This window comes from Gallus gallus, chromosome 3, assembly GCF_016699485.2.
Source record: "Gallus gallus isolate bGalGal1 chromosome 3, bGalGal1.mat.broiler.GRCg7b, whole genome shotgun sequence".
Taxonomy (NCBI): Eukaryota; Metazoa; Chordata; class Aves; order Galliformes; family Phasianidae; genus Gallus; species Gallus gallus.
The window spans coordinates 27,434,057-27,444,180 of record NC_052534.1 but is presented as its reverse complement, the minus strand read 5'-3'; the positions used below and the strand labels follow the sequence as shown (position 1 = coordinate 27,444,180).

General features: G+C 46.9%; 1 protein-coding gene across 3 annotated transcripts in view; it reads right to left on the bottom strand.

Annotated features, from left to right (window-relative positions):
- Window positions 1-10,124, bottom strand: part of LOC421419 (uncharacterized) — a 53,480-nt gene that overhangs the window by 3,179 nt on the left and 40,177 nt on the right. The window lies entirely within an intron of this gene.

Genomic DNA, 10,124 nt, shown 5'->3' with positions numbered 1-10,124 from the left:
GCTTCTGTGAGCAGGCTTGATATTCAGAAGCTTCTTCAGAATTCTGGGGAAACTAGCTGGAGGGCCATTCCTCAGCACTTTTGGAAATCAGGCCTTCCAGGTCTTAAGTCTAGACTAGAAGGTGACACCTAAGCCAACTCTGTCTCACACTGGAGTTGCTGTCCAGGCCTCTCATGAGGGCATTTCCCTGAATGAGGATTGTTTATAAGTAGAGGCAAAAAGAAATGAAGACAGATTCCCAGAACAGTCCTGTCTGTAAGGTGGGTACACACATGTAGGACCCGGAGGAGGTGATGTTACCTGTAGAGCACTGGGACTGTCTGACCCATGATTTAATTTACACATTTCCAGAACAAACAGATGAGGAACGGCTGGGAGATGCTCAGTGAAAAAAAAAAATAAAAATCCCACCTGAAGTCATTTAAGCTTGGTTTGTATCTTGACCTCTAAAGATAGTTCTCCCCTCCTGGTGTTCAGAGCATGGTCAAAGCAGATTTAGAGTGAGGATCCAGTGTGACATGACAGAAATGCTGCTCCTCACTAGGCCATCCTGGATCCATGGATCCCAGAGGAACAATGATGCCAAATAAACAACTCAACTCTAACACTTTGAAAGTGCTTTCATATCTCAGGATCTTCGTTTCAGTGAGGAGAAGCACCAATGTACTTCAAGCACTTCAAAATCGAGTCTTTCCAAAGGGGCAACCAATGTATCAGACGACACACTGACGTTTTGGTACCATCTGCCTCTATCCTGGCGGGGCTTTAACTTGTCATCATCAGAAAGGCACACACATCGTTTTGCAGAAAGCTGCCCAAGTGGCCGGGGTCAACCAAAGAGCCACACTGAATTAGACAGCCCTGAAAGCTTCTAAGCCAGGCTTCAGATGCAGCAGTCATGGCAGCAAGATCTGGAAGCCTCTACCTCCCAGATCCTGGTCACAACTCAGCCCCATGGAGCAGCCTTCGTATCAGAAATGGCCTCTCTAAAAGCCAGCACGGGCAGTATGTTCCTGCCTATGGGTCCCTCTGCAAATTAAGATAGGCACTTGAAAATGGAAAATGCCAACATGGTGCTTGGCATCAGCCGTGACTAGAGTAGCAGACAGCAAATCATGCCCTGCTACATCCCCCTGACACCCTGGCCAGCAACATAAGAAACAAGAGAGGCAGATTTAAGGGCTTTTACTCAATAGCCACCTGCTGTGGGGTTATATATGGTGTGTGCTCTGGCAAGCCTCAGAGACGGAGGGTAACATAGCAACCCCTATTCAAATCTAAGGGGCAGAATAAATCAGCACATTTGTCCTTCTCCAGAGCAGAGAAGGTCCCCTGTCAGTGCCAAGAGGGAACAGGAACAAAGAACCTGGCAGTCCCCTCCATTTTGAGATGCCAGACAGGATTAGGCGAGGCAGCTGAATCAGTTCATTTCTGGCGGACAGCAGATGGAATAAAGGCTGGGGAAAAATGGGTCCAGAGGACAGATGAAAATCATCCACAAAACTCACCAGGCTTTGGATACGAAAAAGCCATGGGGCTGCTCTCTAGGCCATCTGGGGCCAAGATGCAGAAGCAGAGCACCCTCTCAGAGCACCACAAGGGGGACAGGCACAGAGCAAGTATGGAGGCAAAGTACAAGGACATGGGAAGACAGCAAGATGCAGAAATATACAGGCAGTTGGGAGGCTGCAAGTAAGGTCACACTGCATCTCACCATCATGCCTCTCAAGCAGCAACACGATGATGGCTTTCGACAAGTACAACCACCACAACTGCAGGCAAGGGCAGGGCAGGAAAGACCTCGTGTCTAACTGCAGGCGTAGGAGAGGCAGTCATGCAATTACCTTCGTAAGATGACTGTTCCACAACTGTTTATAACTTTGAGCAGCATGGGGCTGTCTTGTGCCTGCACGGCTGATGACAGAGCAGCAGCTCTGCTAGGGACCTTGCTGGAAGGAAGAATGAGCACTGGCACCAAACTGGCCCACTCTTCACAGAAGTTTGTGTTTCCTCTGGAGCTTGTATCCTGCTATGGGGATGACTGGCCCTGATCTGGCTTAGTCCCTGACACTGTTTGGGATCTCAGCATGCGGTGGTCTGGGTTTGATGAGCGGTGCAAGGCAAAACTCCCTAGATCTGCTCTCAGAACAAGGGATAAGGCTGGCTGCCAGCGAGGAAAACTCGTTCCTCCGATCCTGCTGCTTGATCCAACCGTCTCCCTGGAGTCAATGCAAGTGTCCAGGCCATCCTGCCCTTCTCCTCACATGCCCAGCACCAGCCTGTGGTGCCAGGGATGTCACTTTGACTAAGGCAGGCTATATGAATTGCTTCTGCTACAACAGGCCCAGGGGAGCTTGCCACAAAGCTTCCTGACAGCCCTTGCTGAGCAACCCCAGGCCGACTGCCTCAGCGGCTCCTCAGCATACAAACACTCCGCATTTGACATTAAAGCCCAGTGTGTTCACTCCAATGGTATTCAGGCAGCTGTATAACTTGCATAAAATGGAGCCTAATATGGGCCCTGTGCTAAAGGGGATCATTAACCAGAGCCCTCAATTTGTTAAGCAATGTATTTACACAGCTGGAAAACAGCCCGAGAAATAAACCACTGCTGGCAAGAGGGCACACATGCTGGGGTGCATGCTCTGTCACACACACTTGTGCCCACTTGCACACAGTTTGTGCACACACTTACCTGCTCTTACACACCTCATATTTCCTCTCCCCTGGACACGTGCATTTTCTCAGTCACTTGTCCACACTTCCCTCTGCATGCATCAACTTCCGAACTACAAAAGGAGCTGTCCCCACCCATATGGACCTTGTCCACTCACACCTCAACTCAAGCCAAGCAGGGCCTTGGATGGGGCTGAGCTCCCTCAGCATCCCGAGGACAGCTCAGAGGGGCATAGCTCCCCACTAGGCTTATACAACTGTCTGGAGCAGAAGTTAGTTTCGGTATCTACAAACATTTGCACATCCAATTCAAGTCAGATTAAACCCTAAGGGAACTAACTTGTGTTACCCATGTTTCAGACAACTGAGCATGTACAGCCTTGGTCACATGAGTTTGTCTGCATGCACAGACACGTGCACATTCCCTCCTTCATAAACACTTCCCACGTATACTCTTACCAACCCGTACTGTAGTCACCAACTGTATTATTACCAATAAATACAGGTGGTAAATAAGCAACTAGGCTTGAAACACATTAACAAAAAGTACTCCTAAAGATGATATGAATTGTGACTGGATGAAGGTGCCCCAAAGATGACCAGTGAGATTAAATAACACAGAAGAAATGCACAACTTCAATGATATTAGCAGCTCCCAGAAAACAGGAATGGACAACTGCTCTATAAATACATCTATGATGTAACTGTATATTTTGGCAAGGAAAAAGTAGACAGAAAGAAAACAAACACGTGAAGGGTAAATCTACAAATACAAAACACCACATTGCTCCCAGAAATGCCCCCCTTGTCACAATGAAGTCTAGAAAAATACTCAAGGTGCATATAGTGAAATATATTAATTTTGGACTGAAAACTCCATGGAAATGTGGTTTTCTTATTTAGACAAAGAAGAGGCAAGAACAGCTCCAAGTGCACTTTCAGATGTGGAAATGACAATCACAAAAGGAGGAGGAAAAATGAAGTTATCTAACACAACAATGTCCTAGAAGGGAGCAGTGGAGCTAGGGATGATACAAAATTACGATCTGCTTAATGCTCTTTGGTTCTCTTTCATAAGAGCTCTAGTATCCTGGCAGTATCTAAAGATCAGACCAGCTTGTGCACCCTGCCAACCCATTCCCTACTTAGGGCCAAGGCAGCACAGGAGTCCCTTCTCTCCTGCCCTTGGGCCCCAGTGGCTGGGAAATGCTGCTGAACTTCATTGAAAGGATTACGCCTTCCAGTGGTGGACACCTCTCAGTGGGGGGTGAATGATCCCTTTGCAGTCTGTAGTCTGACTTATTCTAAGTCCTTTGGGATGAAAGGCACCATGTAATTGCAAGTTGTAAAGGCACATCCGATTCCCACCACCACCCTGTGTGGAAAGGAATAAATCCCCAGGAGAGCCTTGGCAAAGACAGATGCCGGCCCGTGATGCTGCCGGATTTTGAGACAGCTGCCTTGCCCAGGGTGAGCAGAGCCAGAGGTAGTGCCCACATTCAGGCAGCGCACAGAGAGAGTAGAGGCTGGATAACTATGCAGTGCAGGATGAACCATGCTTTTAATTCCATTTTGCCCTCCTTCCTTTCACCTATGCCAAGTTGTTAGAAAAGAAACTGGTGACACTTCAGCCTTGATGTGGGAAACCATCATGATGCGAGCAAGAAGGAGGGATCCTGGGCCTGCTTCTAGTCACAGCTCTAATCTTGGACAGGGTCCTGACTAAGCAACTTCCCATCATCTGTGCCTCAGCTTCTCCTGTGTAAAACAGAAGCATGATGTGTTAACCACAATCAGGCAGCCAGGATGAATTAACATCTATGTGTTGTAATCTTCTAATGGGAAGTAATTTCCTTTCAATTACAGTCTTGCTTTAGGCAGTTTTCAAGACACAGTCATTGACAAGCAGGACCAGCTTCTCCAGTGGAGCAGCAATTCACATCTAACTGCTTCTTCATAAGCCTCTGACAATTTATTTAGGTCACAAGCTAGGAACAGCTCAAAAAATAACCTTTCAAATGCAAACTCCTTCCCATCTGTCTCCTCACTACCTCCAAGTTCATATGCAGTTTGATTTTAGGGGATAGCCAGAAGATAGACCATGATGTAATATCAATTTAGAACCACTCTTCTCCCTTCTCTTTCAAGGAAGAGAATGATCTACTCCTAATGCTGTTCCAATGAGGAAGAGCAAAACTTTGCAGTCAGTGCTTTTTTTCTCTTCTCTATTACCTTTCCTTAAAAACTGAAAGAAAAGCCTGTTCTTCTCCACCAGCACAAGGCTGCCTAACACCTACTTCCTTCTGTGCATTGCAAAGACCAGTTCAATAGTTTACAACCACAACACGATTTCTCTTAGAAAAAAAAAAAAAACAATTATCAAGCATTTGCAGAAGTGTGTGCAGAGTTGTCAGATGGCAACTATCAGAGAGGTGCCACCAGAAAGGCAACACAGAACTTCCTGTAAGGCACTTCAAAGGGCCAGGCAAACACTTGCTGGTCATTTGCCCAAGAGCAGAAATAGGCCAGCTCCAGGTCCTCACTAGCACCAGTGTAACAAGTCTTCCTTCTCACCCCCACAAATCTTTAAGATGTGTATCTGAGAAAGCTGACTGCAAACTTTAATTTTTCTTGCCTTACACTCTGAAGGATGGAGGGTGCACAATGAAAGGGCCCAGATAGGTCATTCGGAGGGGCAGATTTTCAGTGCTCACTGGCCAGTTTGGGGTACTCACCATCCCAAGGTGCCAGTGAAGATCATGTTCTGAAGGCCACACAAATCTCTTGGGAGCAAGTGAATGAATCCACATTTCCCCCAACTGCAAGATGTGTCCTCTCCCCACCTTCTTTCCCAACAAAGAACTGCCTCTGCTTTCCTGTACACACCTGCAGCAGTTCCTGCACAATGCCCATAGTCCACGTGTTCCAGAGTACAAGGAGAAGGCACAGGAACACTCTTGACTACACATAAGTAGAACCCTCTCTCTCCTCCCCAGCTTCCTCTCTTCAGCCTTCTCTGCATGGTAAGAACATCCTCCCTGCCTTGAGTGACTGCAGCCGGCTGCCCTCACAGTCCCTTCAGGCCAGGAGCCCCAGTTCCTCCCTCGAGGCCTGCACGTGGTGCACAATCAGGCATGTGTGGCCTCCAGTTTGCGTGGGGCCAGGGCAAGACTCTTCCCTCCAGCCAGGCAGGCTGGCACAGAGCAGCACACCGCTTTCAACTTAAAGGGAACCCAAATTAAAACTGCAAAGTGAGTATTAATTATCCTGGCATGAGCTGGCTGCAAACACACACTGACGCAGTGCTCTTGCCTCTGGTCAAACCGCTCCAGCTATGGAAGCCAAGCGCAGGAAGTGGGTGTATTATGGGAGGTATGTGTGAGAAAAGAGGATTATGGCATGGGGGACTAGGAGAAGGAATGGATGCCAGGTTCCCACAGCCACGTGAACAAAGGGGAGCAGGGAGCAACAGCGGTGGGCCTGGATGCCATGGTAGAAGATGTGCCTGATCTACCATCTTGGACCTGAAAGTTCATCAGAGTAAGACAGTGGCAGAGCCACTGTGACCCTCTGGCTGTCTTCTATCCTTCTCTCTCTGCACCACCATACAGGTATAACCAAAAAGCTACCAAATCCATCTCTCAGTGGCATGTCACTTGCCACCCCACAAGCTCCTTCTTAGCCATGCACCCCAGCTCCTGAACCACAGCTACCACCTCCATTCTATGTCTCCTCATCCTTGCTCCTAAACTGGACCCACAACCGAGGCCATACTGCAAACACAAGGGCAAAACTGAAAATAGGATCACAGGACCCTGATTCACCAACCACTCACTGCTTTCCCAGTGCTGTATGGATTATGAAACTCTCAATTACTCCTGAGCATCTATTCTGCGAGCACTTACATGGCTAAATGGGTGCAGGGATATACATGGCATGAATTTATGAAAAGCAGAAAGCAATGAAAATTCTTTTATTTAATGGAGCAGAGTAAAGAGACAAGGAAGTCTCCCCTCAAGCTGCTATGGAAAGTCTGAAGGCTAGTTAGCCTTTGCCATAAAATCCAATAAAGGCAGTGCTAAATAAAACAATGTCTTGGAGCCAGATATTTGGGATAGTTTTTAAACAGACAGAGGCATTCCCACCTCGGCTAGACTGTATCCCTTCCCACACTGTCTTCTGTCACAAATTACAAGGCCTTACATTCTCCAGGGCCAGCCATCAATACACAGATCTTCAGCAGGCAGCTCACTGGCTTGACTGAGAGAAACATGGGGGGAGCTGGTTTCCCCAGCAGGCCAACAGATATTCATTCATGCCCTCACTTCACAGAGGACCTTCTCCAGCTCAGCAGAGAGTTGCCCAATATCTAGAGAAAAATGCCTGTCTAGGTAACTAGAGTGCTAAAAGCTCCATGAGGGGACTCTGCCCAGCAAGTAATCCAAGGATGTGACTGGCAAGGGAAGTGAGACACTCTTCCTGCTTCTAAAGGGCAAGATTTGGTTTAAGCACTCAGACACATACTAAACACAACCAGGAGTGACAGACAAACTGTCAGCAAGCTGTCTGAGATATCAGAACTGTTTAGACTGCATGGTATGGTACGAATAAGGATACAGCTCAAGGAATGTGGTCTGAAGATCAAAGCCCATTTTCTGGTTTCTCAGTTTAACTCTGAAACTGCAATCATGATATTTTTCTTCTGCTTAATTAACAATGCTTGCAAAGCACCATGGGAATCTACAATGGAAGGGGTAATGTGTACATACATACACACATAAAGATTCTTCTGACTTGTGAAATCTCTACTGTTTACCATGCAGCCAGAAACAGGCTTGCACCTAATGTTGCTCTGTCAACTTGTATGCCTCATATTTATGAATATCTCAGGCCTCTGCCAAGACAGCTCAGCCCAGCATATCTCCTGCTCAGAAGGTCCCCTGTTTTAGGAGGAAATATAGCATGTTTCTGCACTGGTCTTTTAGGCTGCAAACGTGAGAGATAAGAGTCAGGGAAGTCATTCCAGGGATCTGGCCACTGTTCAAGCAGAGGATGTTCTGAAGAACTGATAAGATCAAGGTAAGAGTACAAGCGGTTTATGTTCCAATTTAAAATTCTTATTTTATTTTTTACATAGCAGAAAACACCTCTCCGATCAGGCAGATTATCAGATTGGCCTTGAAATCCTTACTCTCTGCCTGTTCCAACAAGAGTTCTCAAGATAGCCAGGGGCTCACCAGTTGTGTCTTCTACCCACCTACGGCACCTGAGATAAGCCCAGCTGCTGCCCCTGAGCTAAACTCCATCCGTCTCTTTCAGAGACTACATGCAGGAGTTCATGATGGAAGAACAAGGTACATGACTGAAGTGGAAGCCTTACCCCAAGAGGGTCTGGACAACAGAAGACTTGCGACACTACAGATAGATTCTGGAAGATGAGTCTCCGCATTCTGCAGAGCTGCCTGCATCTTATCAAGCGAGGTCAAGGGCTGAGGAAGTTAAGTCCTACAAATACATGCTCATATAGTCATCCTCCTTCCAGAGCTAAGGACATGCCTCCACATAACACCTGTTTTGCAAGTTACACGTGCTCAACTTGTTAAAATATACACATATACATGAGCTCTTCTTACTAATACCTAACGCCTTGCTTCCACTTACAGACAGGACACTGGCTGACATGCTGAGATATGAGCAATCAATTCTGCATATAGATGTCTGCTTCACTGTGCAACACCTCTGTGAGCCCATGTCTACCCCTCACTTTGCACTGAAGCATGCTATGTTACACATACGTCCATTATGCACAAATCCATATTTCATACACACACTGTCACCTCCAATTTATCCCTGCTTGCCTGCCCACAGGGCCTGATTCTCCTGTTCCATTATCCCTTACTTATGGCAGACGGGCAGAGGGAGAGAAGGGAAATTTAATTACTATTTTCTCCTCACTACAGGCCCTGACCTCTCACAGCAGTTATTCTCCAAAATGTTTCAAACATGACTAAGCTGCTGCTTAGTCTAGGTTCTTGGGCTTGTCATATCTCTGTCCCATCACCTCACTTAAGAAGAACTACTCAGATCGTGGAAAGGCTGTAGCCTAACACCACTGGAAACTGAGGTACAAGGAATAAGGACAAGGTGGCATCTTAGCATCCGAACAGCATGCAGAAAAGCAGAAGCCAGCCTGGGTCACCTGCTCCAGAAAGGCTCCCATAGAGTACAAACATTTCCAAGGACTGAAAATGTTCCGGTACCAGATGGCAAAGACAGTGTCTCTCTATCTAACCCTCCTCAGTGAGGCTCTTCCAGAAGAAGAAGGAAGAACAGCAGAGATGGGATGATGCAGGAGAGTACATCACTTTGTGTCCTGACATACCAGCAAAGCCCTGAGACATCAAGATAATAAAAATATCAGCCAGGAAGAGCGTATTTTTAACAGCACATGTTATCTTACAACCACGTGAGACACTGTCTTCAGCAAAAATAGCATGAAAATGTTTCACTGACATCACAGCGCTAAGCATGTCTACTATCTGGTTGGTCATTTTTCCCTGCAGTGTGAGGGTTATGGTGACAATAAGGCATGCAGAAAGCAGAATACAGCAAGAAAAACAGAGGACTCTGATTCAAATCCTTTGCAAAAAGTAAAATAAAAATTATGAGGCAGCACTGCTTCTCTGCCTGCCTGTTCCTCAGATCACTTCATTCACTGCATCTCCATCCATTTCTACTGTCTGAATGTGGCTGCGTACCTAAAATCACTGCACACTCTTTACCTGTGCTGAAACAGGAGCATTGTACACCAGGACTTCCCAGAGCTACAGCAACACAAACAACATACTGACTCACGTGGTGACATTTCCTGTTCAGACATGCAGACAGTTGTCAGGTTCCTCCTGTAATAGCTCAACAACCCATTTGTGAGGAGATCTCTCTCCATTTCTTCAACCCCCACTACAGTAGCAAAGTCACAACACCAAACCTCTGTTAGCAAACTGAGCAATAGAGAACCAGGCTTACAACCTGGCCTTCTGCTATCATCCTTTGCAAAAAGCTGTATTTAGTAGGGCCTCAGAAGAGCCCCCTCAAGTGTGCTAAGGTCTCTGGTGTGCCCTAAGTTACTGAGTGCTAGGGAAAAAGCCAAAAATCACAGAATGAGGCTGGCAGGTGCCTGTGGAGTAGGCATCTAGTTCAAAGCCCCCATTCTGAGAGTGCTTAGTTATGACATGTTACCCAAGGCTGTGTCCAGGCATGTTTTGAGTGTCTTCAAGAGACTCCACAAGCTCTCCGGGCAACCTGAATTTCCTGTGTTTCAGTTAGTGCTCATTATCTCTTGACCTTTCCTTGGGCACCACTGAGAAGGAACCTTGTGCCAAGCGATTGAGGCTTCCCTTTGTGTGGCAAGCACAGCAACATTCTTCAAAGGTATGGACCTCTCTCAG